Raw genomic sequence first — 13,243 nt, 5'->3', positions numbered from 1 at the left:
GTGAGAATTGGCCTGTGTTGGGCATTCCTGCGGACCGCCATTCTCTCCATGGCCCAGGGCCCTTTCTCGCCCAGGGCATGTTGCCTCCGCCCGGAAATCGCACGGGGTAGACGCTGCCTAACCGGGGGTGCCGGCGCAGAGGAGCGTTCCAGGAGCAGAGTTGAAGGACGGATGTCGGCCGGGCGTGCGCCTCCCTCTTTCAGGAAATGGGGCGCCCAAGGATGGGTATGACCTCATTTTGGGCACGCAGCTTTCTCTCATTCTGAGGTTCGTCAGAAGCGCCGGGAGGCGCAGTTGGCGCCTGCGTGGTTGGGAGATGTGTGGCTTCGGGACTCAGGGTTTCCGATATGGAGGCCACAAGGAACAAAACCCCGGAAGCAGAAGGCTGGGGAAGCGAGCGAGCGTTCGAACCCGGGCTTCGTGATGGGCCCCGACCCATGGTTTAACGCCAAGGACGGTACACCCGCAGGTTTAGAATCCACAGGCATTGTCCTCGCCACTGTCCATCTCGCGGAGTGCCTCTTGGAGAGTGCGGGCGCGGCACTACAATGCCGATCCAGGCCCCAGGGGGTGGCCCAGCAGAAGTGCAGCGCCCGAGTTTACTTCGCCGGGCATTTTCCCATCAAAGTGGGATCAGTTTGGGCAGAATGCTCGTGAGAATTGGCCGGCGTTGGGCAGCCCTGCTGACCGCTCTGCTCTCCAGGGCCCAGGGCACTTTCTCGCCAAGGGCATGTTGCGGCCGCCGGGGCATTGCATGGGGTAGACGCTGCCCCCCCTCGGGGGGGCCGGCGTAGTGGAGCGTTCCGCGAGCAGAGTTGATGGACTGATGGCTGCGTGGCGAGCGCCTCCGTCTTTCGGGAAAATGGGGCTCCCAAGAATGGGGATGACCTCATTTTGGGCACGCAGGTTTCCCTCATTCCGAGGGTTGTCCAAGCGCCGGGAGGCGAAATTGGCGCCTGCGTGGTTGGGAGATGCATGGGTGCGGGACTCAGGGTTCCCGACATGGAGGCCATGAGGAACAGGACCCCGGAATCAGAAGGCTGGGGCAGCGAGCGAGGGTTCGAGCCCGAGCTTCGTGATGGGCCCTGACACATGGAATAACACCAGGGACGGGTCCCCCGCAGGCCAAGGATCCGCAGGCGTTGTCCTCGCCGCAGTCCGTCTCACGGAGTGCCTCCTGGCAGGGTGTGGGAGCGGGTACTCACAATGCCCGGCCAGGCCCCGGGGGGGTGGTCCTGCAGACGTGCGGCGCCCGGGAGATTCGCCCGGCGTTTTCCGGCCAATTCTCACGAGCGTTCTGCCCAAAACAGGATCGGATTGGGCAGAACGCTCGTGAGATTTGGCCGGCGTTGGGCAGCCCTTCGAACTGCCTTGCTCTCCATGGCCCAGGACCCTTTCTCGCCCAGAGCATGTTGCGGCCGCCCGGAAATCGCACGCAAAATACGTGGACCACCCGGGGCGCCGGCGCACAGGAGCGTCCCGGGAGCAGAGTTGAAGGACGGGTGGCGGCCGGGCGTGCGCCTCCAGCTTTAGGGATCATGGGGCGCCCAAGAATGGGGATGATCTCATTTTGGGCACGCAGGTTTATCTCACTCCGAGGGTTGTCCGAAGCGCCGGTAGGCCCCGTTGGCGCCTGCGTAGTTGGGAGACGCGTGGCTGCAGGACTCAGGGTTCCCGATATGGAGGCCAGGAGGGACAGGACCCCGGAAGCAGAAGGCTGTTGAAGCGTGCGAGCATTCGAGCCCTGGTTTCGTGAAGGGCCCGGCCCCATGGTATAGCGCCAGGGATGGGACCCCTGCAGGCCGAGCATCCGCAGGCGTTGGCTTCGCCGTGTTCCGTCTCGCGGAGTGCCTCTTGGCAGGTTTCGGGTGCGGGCACGCACAATGCCCGGCGAAGCCCCGGGTGGGCGGCCCTGCTGACATGCGGCGCCTGAAGAGACATCGCTGGGCGTTTTCCGGCAAATTCTCACGAGCGTTCTGCCCAAACCCGGTTTGGGCAGAACGCTCGTGAGAATTGGCCGGCGTTGAGCAGCCCTGCGGACCGCCCTGCTCTCCATGGCCCAGGGCCCTTTCTCGCCCAGGGCATGTTGTGGCCACCCGGAAATTCCACGGAAAAGACGCGGCCAACCCGGGGGCGCCGGCGCAGTGGAGCGTCCGGGAGCAGAGTTGAAAAACGGTTGGCGGCCGGGCGTGCGCATCCGTCTTTCGGGAAGGTGGGGCTCCCAAGAATGGGGATGACCTCATTTTGGGCACGCAGGTTTCTCTCACTCCGAGGTTTGTCCGAAGCGCCAGAAGGCGCCGTTTGCGCCTGTGTGGTTGGGAGATGCATGGCTGCGGGACTCAGGGTTCCTGATATGAAGGCCACGAGATAAAGGACCCCGGAAGCAGAAGGCTGGGGAAGCAAGCGAGCGTTCAAGCCCGGGCTTCGTGATGGGCCCGACCCTTTGGTATAGCGCCAGGAATGGGACCACCGCTGGCCGAAGATCCGCAGGTGTTGGCCTCAGGGTGTTCGGTCTCCCGACGTGCCTCTTGGCGTGGTTCGGGTGAGGGCACTCACAATGCCCGGCCAGGCCCCAGGGTGGGCGTCCCTGCAGTTGTGCGGTGCCCGAAGAGACTTCGCCGTGCTTTTTCCGGCCAATTCTCACGAGCGTTCTGCCCAAATGTGGGAAATTCTCCATAGCCTCTTGACACCACCCCTCCATTTGTTGGACATAATAGACACAAACTCCAGTGTGATCAAATATCTGAAATCCCCCCTTACTCAGGAGCTGGCTATCTTTTTATTTATTTTTTTAAAGATTTTATTTATTTATTTGACAGAGCGAGATCACAAGTAGGCAGAGAGGCAGGCTTGTGAGAATTGGCCGGAAAACGCCCAGCGAAGGCTCTTCGTGTGCCGCATATCTGCAGGGCCGCCCGCCCGGGGACTGGCCGGGCTTTGTGAGTGCCCGCACCCAACCCCTCCAAGAGGCACTCCGCGAGCCGGGCTGAGGTGAGGGCAACGCCTGCATTCCTCAGCCTGCGGGGGTCCCTTCCCTGGCGATATACCATGGGGGCGTGCCTGTCACGAAGCCTGGGCTCGAACGCTCGCTTGCTTCCCCAGCCTTCTGCTTCTGGAGTCCTGTCCCTCGTGGCCTCCATAGCGGGAGCCCTGTTCCCGCAGCCACTCATCTCCCAACCAAGCAGGCGCCAACGGCACCCCCCGGTGCTTCAGACAACCCTCAGAGTGAGATAAACCTGCCTGCCCAAAATGAGATCATCCCCATCCTTGGGCACCCCATCTTCCCGAAAGACGGAGGCACACGCCCGGCCGCCACCTGTCCTTCAAATCTGCTCCCGGAACGCTCCACTGCGCTGGCGGCCCCGGTTGGGCCGCATCTTTTCCGTGCAATTTCCTGGCGGCCGCAACATGCCCTGGGCGAGAAAGGGCCCTGGGCCATGGAGAGCAGGGCGGTCCGCAGGGATGCCCAACGCCGGCCAATTCTCACGAGCGTTCTGCCCAAACCTATCCCAGTTTGGGCAGAACGCTCGTGAGAATTGGCAGGAAAACATCCAGTGAAATCGCTTTGAGCGTCCCAGGTCTGCAGGGTCGCCCCCTGTGCCTGGCACAGCAACACGAGCAGTTGCCTCCGAACCTCGCCAGAAAGCCAACCATGGGCACGCTCCAGCAAGGCCTAAGCCTCCTGCTCCTCAGCCTCTGAAGGTCCCCGCCCTTGCACTGTCAAGGCTGCCCCGAGGCCCGGGCACAAACCCTCGCCTGCTTCCTTAGCCTTTCGTTTCCACGGTCCTTTCCCATGGGGCCACCAACTGGGGAATATTGAGTGTACGAGACGCCTCCCCCTCCGCCATGCCCGCTTCATCACAATCGGTGCCTTTTGGCGCTTGTGCTAATTTCAGAGGGAGAGAAACCTCCTGCCCACACTGAGATCAGCCCCATCCTTGGGCATCCCTTTCCTGGATGAAAAGTCATAGGCAGACGCCCGGCCACAACCCATCCCTCAACACATCTCCTGGAACCCTCCCCTGCACAAGGGTCCCCGGGTGGGCTGCATCATATTGGCACGTTTTTCGGGCGGTTGTGTCATGCCCTGAGCGAGAAAGGGCCCTCAGCCACTGGGAGTAGGGTGGTCCGCAGAGCAGCCCCATGCTGGCCAATTCTCAGGAGCATTCTTCCCAAGCTGGGATCAGTTTAGGCAGAGTGCTCCTGAGAATGGGCTGGAACATGCCGGCGAACTGGCTTCAGGTGCAGCACGTCTGCAGGGCCGCCCCCTGGTCCTGGCCTGGCATGGCAAGCTGTCCTGTCTGAAACATGCCAGAAAGCGATCCAGTAGTCAGTCTGTGGTGAAGCTATCACCTCCTGCTCCTCATCCTCCGAGCATCCCATCCCTGATATTGTCCATTGGGGCTCGGCCTGAGCAGAGGTCTGGACAAGAACCCTGGCCTGCTTCCTCAGTCTTCCATTTCCAGGGACCTGTCCTTTGGTGCCTCCAACTGGGGAACCCTGAGTCTCCTGCCACGCCTCCCTATCCCACCCCGGTGCACACGGTGCCTTTCTGCTCTTCGGACAAGACTCAGAGCAAGAGAACGCTTGTGAGAACTGGCTGGAAAACACCTGGCAAAATCACTTTGGGCGCCACAAGTCGGCAGGGCAGCCCCCGGGTCTTGCCGGGCACCACGAGCAGTCGTGTCAGAACCCCGCCAGAAAACCCTCCAGATGGCAGGCTCCAGTGACGCTGATGCCTCCTGCTCCTCAGCTTCTGGGGGTACCATCCCTGGAGCTGTCGATGGGGCTAGTCCTGCCACTAGGCCCGGGCATGAAACCTCACCTGCTTTCCCTGCATTTGGTTTCCAGGGGCCTGTCCCTCCGGGCCTCCACCTGGGGAAGAAGGAGTCCTGTGCCACGCCTCCACAACCCTCAACTCTATTCCAGGAACGCTCCCATGGGCCAGTGCCCCTGGATGGGACACATCGTCTCGGCAAGTTTTCTGGGTCACTGTGACATGCCCCGAGCAAGAAAGGGCCCTCGGCCATGTGGAGTAGAGTGGTCCGCAGGGCTGCCCAATGCCAGCCAATTCTCACAATCATTCTGTCCAAACCCATCCCGGTTTGGGCAGAACGCTCGTGAGAATTGGCCCGAAAACGCCAGGCCAACTCACTTTGGGCACCGCGCATCTGCACGGCAGCTCCCTGGGCATGGCCCGGCATCATGAGCCCAGCCACCACCCGTCCCTCAACTCTGCTTCAGGAACGCTCCCCTACACCAAGGCCCCCAGGTGGGCCTTGTCTCAGCGCATTTTCCTGGTGGCCATGACGTGCCCCCAGCGAGAAAGGGCCCTCAGCCACGGGGAGAAGGGTGGTCCAGAGGGCAATCCAACACCAGCCAATCCTCATGAGCATTCTGCCCAACCGGGGTTGGTTTAGGCAGAACGCTCGTGAGTATTGGCTGGAAAAGGCCCGCCTAAATCGCTTTGGGCGCCGAAAGTCTGCCGGGCAGCCCTGTAGGTATCGGCCGTCATCCCCAGTCGTCACGTCGAACTCTGCTTGAACGTCTTCTGAGTCTGGCACAGGCCAAGCAGATGCCTCCTGCTCCTCAGCCTCCAGGGGTCCCCTCCCTGGACCTGGCCCATGGGTCTGGGACAGCCCTGATGCCCAAGCACAAGCCCTCGCCTGCTTGCTCAACCTTCAGTTTCCTGGGTCCTGTTCCTCGGTGCCCCAACTGGGAAAGCCTGAGTCCTGTGCCACGAGCATCCTAAGATCCTATGTCAAGGTGCCTTTTGGAGCTGCAGACAAGCCTCTGAGTGAGAGATACATTCCTGCCTCCACTGAGGCCAGACCCATCCTTGGGCTCCCAAGTCACCCAAAGAGTCGGGTGCAGACGCCCCGCCACAAACCCTCCCTCAACTTTACTCCTGGAACACTCCCCTCCGCCAGGGCCCCCGGGTGGGTCGCTGTGTCTCAGCGTGTTTTCTGGGGGGCTGCGACATGCCCTGAGCGAGAAAGGGCCCCTCAGCCATGGGGAATGGGACAATGTGCAGGGTTGCCTATCGCCGGCCAATTCTCACGAATGTTCTGCCCAAATCGATCCCAATTAGAGCAGAATGCTCGAGAGAACTGTCCAGAAAATGCCCAGCAAACAAGCTTTGGGCACCACACGTCTGCAGGGCTGCCCCCTGGGCCTGGCCTGGGATCCCGAATGTTACGTCTGAACCCGGCCAGAAAGCCCTCCGTGAGTCCGGTTCAGTTGAGTCTGACACCTCCTGCTCCTTAACCTCTGGGGGTTCCCTCCATTGCACTGTCCAATTCGACTGGTACAGCCCCGTGGCCCAGGAATTAACCCTTGCCTTCTTTCTTGGCCTTCTGTTTCCAGGATCCTCTCCCTCGGGCCCTCCAATTGGAAAACCCTGAGTCCCATGCCACATATCCACCTGCCACCCAGGTGGAAATAGTGCCTTTTAGAACTTTGGAAATGCCTTGGGGGCAGAGAAATCTTCATGCCCCCACTGAGGCCACTCCAAAGCATCGGTGCCCCAGTGGCTGGAAAAGTCAGAGGTGGATGCCACACCCTCTTCCTCATTCTGCTCCGGGAAATTTCCCCTGCACTAGGGCCCCTGGGTGGCCCTCATCATCTCAGTGCCTTTACTGGATGACTGCGACATGGCCCGCCTGAGGAAGGGCCCACGATCATGGGGACAGGGCGGTCCTCAGGGCTGCCCAACCCCGGCCAATTCTGATGAGTGTTCTGCCCAAATTGATCCAGATTTGAGCAAAACGTTCTTGAGATTTGGCCGGAAAACACGCTGTGTTCTCGATTCGGGTGACACATGTCTGCAGGGCTGCCTGTTGGGCCTGGCCCAGGATCCCATGTTGTCATGACTCGGACCCTGCCAAAAAGCCCTCCATGAATCAGTTGGAGATGAGGCCAATGCCTCCTGCTCCTTGGCAACCGTGGGTTCCCTCCCTGGAGCTGGGAGATGGGGTCTGCCATGCCCCTATTCCTTGGTCCTAACCCTCACCTAGTTTTCAGTCTTACCTTCGCAGGGTCCTGTCTCTCGAACCCTCAACTGCAGGAAATCTGAAACCCACCCCATTAGTCCTCTTGCCACCAATTTGAAAACCGTGGTTTTGGAGCCTGAGTCAACCATTGTATGTGGAGACCCATGCCTGCCCTGCCCCCAACAAGGCCTTTCCACACCATCAGCAGCATAGTCTCTGCATGTTTTCCTGATGGCTATGCAAGCACTGTGCAAGAAACAACTATAGTCCACCAGAGACGGGTGGTCCAAATAACCCATTAATGGCAGCCTATTCTCACCATATGGGTTTAGGTAGAATGCTCATGAGAATTGGCAGGAAATTCCCTGGAGACCTCACTTTGTGCAGCTCATGTCTGCCTGAACACGGCCTTTTCTAGAGTCCTGTCCTCAGTGAGCTTGGCAAGAACTCAGGGAAAGCCCTCCACAAGCCAGCGGATGCAAGGCCAATGACTCTCCCTACTGAGCCCTGGGTGACTGCCTCGGTCCCAGAAGATCTGACATACCATGCCCCTAGGCTCTAAATAAACTGTAGTTTCATTATTCATGCTTCCATTCTAAGGCTCCTGGCCCCAAATCCCCTCGGATAAAGGAGGTCTGAGTGACACCCCACCACTCCACCTGCCACGTGGTAGGGATTCCTGCTGATTGGAGTTGTGTCAAGCCCTCCAAGGGGGTGAAACCTGCTTGCACCCATAAAGCTTCCCTGACCATCATGCCCCCCCTCGGCCATAAAGCCATATACTTGTGATGGAAGAGGTGTGTCCCCAATTCATCCCTGTGGGCAGGCCCCCTCAGATTCAGTATATATGGCCTGCAATGTTCCAAGGCCCTAACTCTAACCTTTCTTTGGGTTTTCGGGCTTCCATTCCAAGGGGCCTAACCCCCAGGCCCCCTGAATTAAGGACCCCTGAGCAACACCTCAGGAATCCGCTCTCCACATGGATGGAACCCATGCCACTTGGAGCTGCGCTAAACCTTCAGAGGGGCAGAAACCTGCATGTCCCCCTAAAGCCACTCCTACCATCAGTGGCCCCCCAGAGACAAACCCTGATTCTTCAGGTGGCCAGATGAATGTCCTAAACTCTGCCTCGATGGGAGCCAATTTCAGCATTGCCAATTTGGGCCTGCCATGTCCCTAGGTTCTAACCCGAACACTTGGTGGGGTATACAAGCTTCCATACCCTGAGGCCTGGCACCCACACCCCCCAGATTGGGGATGCCTGAGACTCACTCTGGCACTCCCCTTGTTCCTAGGGTGCAGTAGTGCCATTGGGAGGTGCACACATTCCTCAGAGCTATGAAACCTGCAAGACCCCGCAAGGCCACACACAACATTGTTCAACCCCTGGACTCAAACCCGGAATCCAACCCCCTGCCTGGTGCCTGTTCTCAACTCAGCACACCAGGGACCCTACCTCAGCAAGAAAAGTTCAGACCTGCCATGACCCTATGCCCTTACCATAAACCTAATTTGGGTTTTTAGGTTTCTATCCAAAGATACCTGGCTCCCACATCCCCATGATTAAGGACAGCAGAGTGACACCATGTGACTCCACTGACCACGTGGGCAGACTTCTTGTGGTTTGGGGCTGCACCAAACCCTCAGACAGGGAGAAACCTGCAAGCCCCCCTAAAGCCTCCCTCAACATGAGAGACCTTATGGCCATAAATCCGGATTCTGCTGTGCCTCCAGATGTATGGCCTGGACTCAGCCCTGTGGAGAGCCCGCATCAGCACCAGTACATTGGGCCTGCCGTGCCCAAAGGCCCTAACACTAACCCTATGTGGGTGTACAGGCTTCCATGTCCAGAGGCCTTTTCCCTAAGCCTGATGATGGGCACCTGTGAGACTCACAGTGGCATAAAGCATGCCTCAGTGACACCCCAGGGCGGCACCCCACACACATGAGGAAACTGTGCCCTTTGGAGCTCAGCAGAACCCTCAGACTGGGAGAAACTTGCATGCCACTCTGAGGATGCTCCCAGTTTCTATAGCCTCCCTAGACACAAACTTGGAATCTGATATGCCTGATGCCCAGCCTGACGTCAGCCCACTGGAAAGCCTGCCTCAGCACCAGCAGATCAAGCCTGCCTTGCCCTGAGGCCCTGCCATAACTTTAGTTTCTGTTTTCAGGCTTTCAATTCAAGAGGCCTGGCCCCCAAACTCCCCAGATTAAGGACCCCTCTGTGAAAACCCAAGAATCCGACTGCCATGCGGGGGGAAACCGTGCCATTTAGAGCTCTGCAGTGACCTCAGAGAGGAAGAAACATGCACACCCTTCTAAAACACTCTCAACATCAGTAGCCCCCCCGGCCAGAAACCCAGATTCTGCCACACTGCACGATGAGCTCCCTCAACTCAACCCTGAGGGGAATCTGAATCACCGCTGGTGGATCAGAGCTGCAATTCCCCAAGGCCATTACCCTAACCCTAAGTTGTGTTTTCATGCTTCCTTCTACAGGGGTCTGTCCAGCAAGCCCTCTGGGTTGGGAACCCTAGAGTCAAACCATAGGAGTCCACCTGTCACCTAGAAGGAAACCAGTCTGTTTGGACTTGCAAGGAACTGTCAGAAAGAGAGAAACCTGTGTGTCCACATGAGTACTTCCCTATGTTCTTCAGCCCCCCCTAGCCTCGTACGCCACCTGAACCCCATTTTCAACACAGCTCCTCAGAGATACCGCCTCTGGACCAGCAGTTTGGATCTGTCACACCCACAGCTCAGCTCTCCTCAGTGAACCCTGTCAGCTCTAGGAAGACCTGGAACTACCCTGCCTGCTGCAAAGCTGGGATCTCCTCTCCATCTTCTCAACTTAAACAGGCCCAGGGCTTTCTTGAGAAAGTGGGAAGGATGGGGAGCCTGGGTGACTCAGTGGGTTAAAGCCTCTGACTTAAGCTCCTGAATATTCAGCCCCTCCTTTCCTCTTTTGCCCTATTTCTCTCCACTTACCATTGTACATGCAAACTGGAAGGAACATATCAATGGAACATGGACATGTTCTGAGGTCTAAACTTTCCCTGGCAGCTTTCTGAGGGCTCCTTATGCAATCGGAAACTAGTGTATCCCACCACAGTGTTATTGAAATTGATCATTGACAGAAAAGGAGAAGAAAAATCACTCCATTTTTACCTCGCTCTTCATGAAGTAGAACGTGGCCTTCTTCTTTCCTTCCTTTATTTCAGTTCCAATATGTTTCCATGCAGTGTTCATTCCTTTGCTTCAGCGGTAGGATTTTGTGATTCCTCACCTGCACAGAACACCCAGAGCTCATCACAGTGTGTACCCTCCCTTATAGGGAGATACCTAGGAGGGCAACTGCTGGATTCTAGGGCTGTTCAGTTCTTAGCTTTCAAAGGAACCACGATGCTCTTTTCTAGAGTGGCTGCAACAACCCACATGCCCACTGACAGTGCAGGAGGGTTTTGCTGGAAGCAGAACATTCCCTGCCAGCAATTTCCTAAGGAGGAAACAAAAAACTTGGGGATAACATGACTCACCCAACGTCCATCAAGCAACCCCAGAAATTCAACCCAGGGTTCCTGATGCCATGCCCTGTGAGGCCATCAGAATGCCTCTATCCAGGGGAATTACCAAAGACTCTCCTGACTTCACCACCCATGAAACTGCAGAGAAAGGATGCCATGTCCAACTCTCTAAATGGTCGACCGAGTGAAACTAGACAGCCAAGCTTCTGTTTTCAATCATCCAAGGCTCCTTGGAATCCTTTTGAATTTTCCCTCTGCCCTCCTTGGAACTCTTTGGATAAAAAACATGAATCCCTTAGGATACATCATGATGGACAAAGGAGAAGCCATCATCCAAGCTTCTCTCTGACCACACACATCCACCTAACTCTAGATGCTGGCCATTCCACCACAGCTAGGACCCATGGAATCAACACTGTTAGATGAAGGAATGAGGTCTATGTTTCAAACACACACCAAGTTCATCTCATCTTCCCCCTTTGAATCCAGGGGATTTGATTAGAAAGAGATGTTCCAAATACCGTGTAAGCCAGAAGCCAACAGAGAAAATGAGATCCCCTGCCAGGTGCTCCCTGCAAGGAAACTCGGAACCCTAGCACCCACTCTCCATTTCTGACAGCTGCGCTCATGTGACTTTTTGGCTCCATTGGAGAGGAGAGAAAACCCAGGATGTTTGGGGTGAAAGAGAAATTTTACCTCCCATGCTGGCATGGATGTGCCACTGTGCCCCACCGGCCTGCCCTTTTCTCTGAATGCTGACGTCCTGGGACAAGCTGCATGATGGATTCAGACTCTGATTTCCAAACTTCACGTCTCATGGAACAAGATAGAAGAAGGGTCGTCAGGTGCGGATAAGTAGGCACCTCCCACCTAAAGCCTACACACCTGCTCCGATTCCTGGGAGAAGGAAGGAGAGACACATGCTTGATTCTTAAGTGTTCTTTCACTTCCTTCTCAAGCCGGCCAATGCCCTCAAGCAAATAGACTCTTCTAAGTAGACACTCAAGTCTTCGGTTCCAAAGGCACCATGAAACGGGTTTGGCTCTCCCTGGCTCTCCTGGATAGTTCCAGGAGGACCCTCGGGAAATATCCTGACAGCACATTACCAGCAAACCTGGGGCAATGTTTCACAATGCTGAGTGGGGGCCCGGCTCCAGCAGTTGTTACCACCACTCTTGAGACTGGGGAAACAGAGAGTCTTCAGCTCAGCACTACGTCCTGTAAAAATAAGCTGCAGTGCCTCACGTTTCAGGGTTTCTCACCCAGCACCTCACCACTGCCCTCAGAGCCAGCAAGCTGCACAGACTCCTCTTCTGGTGTGTTTCCCACAGCAGCTCGGCACTGCCTCCAGTGCCTCCAGGGGTGGCAAGCTGCATTGCCACCTTTACTACGCTCTCTCGCACCACAGCTCACCTCTCCCTCCAGTGGCGTTAATCGGCACTGCTGAGCCTTCCACGAACTCCTAATGCAGCTCCCAAACCCTCCACAGGTCTAAAGCCACATTGGCACTGCCCCTCCAGTTTAGGACCTCTAGATCACACCCCACGAGTCTGTCTGCAATCCAGAAGAAAAGCGTGCCATTCTAAGCTACGCAGAACCCTAGGAACAACCCACATGGAGCAACCTGCATGCCTCCCTGAGGACATCCCCAACCTCAGCACCAACCCCCAATCACAAACTCACAGCCTGACGTGTTTCCTGATTCCTGGGCTTGACTCAAACCCCAGGGTTCTCACCTCAGGGCTGGAAGATGGGGCTTGGATACTCCTAAGTCCTAACCCAACTCCCAGTTTGTGTTTTCAGGCTTCCGTGCCCAGAGACCTTGCCAACAAGCACTCCAGATTAGGAACCATGGCCACACCTAAGGACTCTGTCTGGCATCGAAGGGAAACCCTTTCATTTGGAGCCTTCCTGAACCCTCAGACTGTGAGAGACCCACATGGATTCCTGAGGCCACCCTCACCGCAGATGGCCCACACAACAAAAAAATCCAGAGTCTGACATGCCGCTTGACCCCCATCCTCAACTCAGCCTGTCAGGGAACCTGCCTCAGCACCAGCAGATTGGATCAGCCATGCCCCATTCCCTAACCCTATGTTGACTTTTCAGAATTCTGTCCCCACAGAACTGGCCCCCAAGCCCTTCAGATTGGGGACACCCGAGCCACACCCCAGGACTCTGGCTGCTACCCAGGAGGAAACAGTTCCCATAGGAGATGTGCATAACTCTCAGAGCAGGAGAAATCTGCATGTCCCACAACCATCAGCAGTCCCCAGCCATAAAGCCGGATTCCGCCACAGGGCTGGAGAAATGGCCTCAACTCAGCCCTGAGAGGAGCCAGACTCAGTGCTGGCAGATTGGGCCTGTAATGCCGCAGGCCCTAATCCTTACCCTAGGCGTGTTCTACAGAGGGTAAGCACCAAAGTCCTGCATATTGCAGATGCCTGAGACTCATGCAGGCACTCCGCTGGCCACCTAGGGAGAAATGGTGCCATTTAGAGCTGTACAGAAACCTCAGAGCGGGAGAAACATGCATACCCCCAGAGGGCAAAACCAGCATCTAAGGCCCATGGACCCAAAACCTCAAGACTCTGATCTACCGCCTGATGCCCGCCCTCAACTCAGCCCTTCAGGGAGCCCTCCTCAGTTCTGAGAGATCAGTTATGCCATGTCTCTAGGCCCCAACCCTAACCTAGGTTGGGTTTTCAGGCTTCCATCCCAAGATGC

This window comes from Mustela lutreola, chromosome 5 (assembly GCF_030435805.1).
Source record: "Mustela lutreola isolate mMusLut2 chromosome 5, mMusLut2.pri, whole genome shotgun sequence".
NCBI classification, from domain to species: Eukaryota; Metazoa; Chordata; class Mammalia; order Carnivora; family Mustelidae; genus Mustela; species Mustela lutreola.
This window is presented reverse-complemented; position numbering follows the sequence as displayed.